The sequence below is a fragment of the Chaetura pelagica genome, unplaced genomic scaffold (genome assembly GCF_000747805.2).
Source record: "Chaetura pelagica isolate M959 unplaced genomic scaffold, ChaPel_1.0 scaffold307, whole genome shotgun sequence".
Lineage (NCBI taxonomy): Eukaryota > Metazoa > Chordata > Aves > Apodiformes > Apodidae > Chaetura > Chaetura pelagica.
The window spans coordinates 885,591-885,821 of NW_009953940.1; positions in this window are offsets into that span (position 1 = coordinate 885,591).

Sequence of the window (231 nt, forward strand, 5' to 3'; positions counted from 1 at the left end):
CTTGCAGCCCTCGGAGGGGACGCGGCCGCTGCTGCCCTTCAAAGAAGAACCTGAGCAACAAGGGGGGCAGCAGTAGGGCCGGGGGGCTGGGTCCCCTGGGAGGACAGGGGGGCCCCCAAAGAGGACAGGGGGGTGTCCCCGATGACGGCCCCTGAAGAGCGTTTGAATATCAAACTCAGGGACGATGGCAGCCCTGCCCCCCCGCGCAGGGAGGGGATGGAGGGTGGGCTC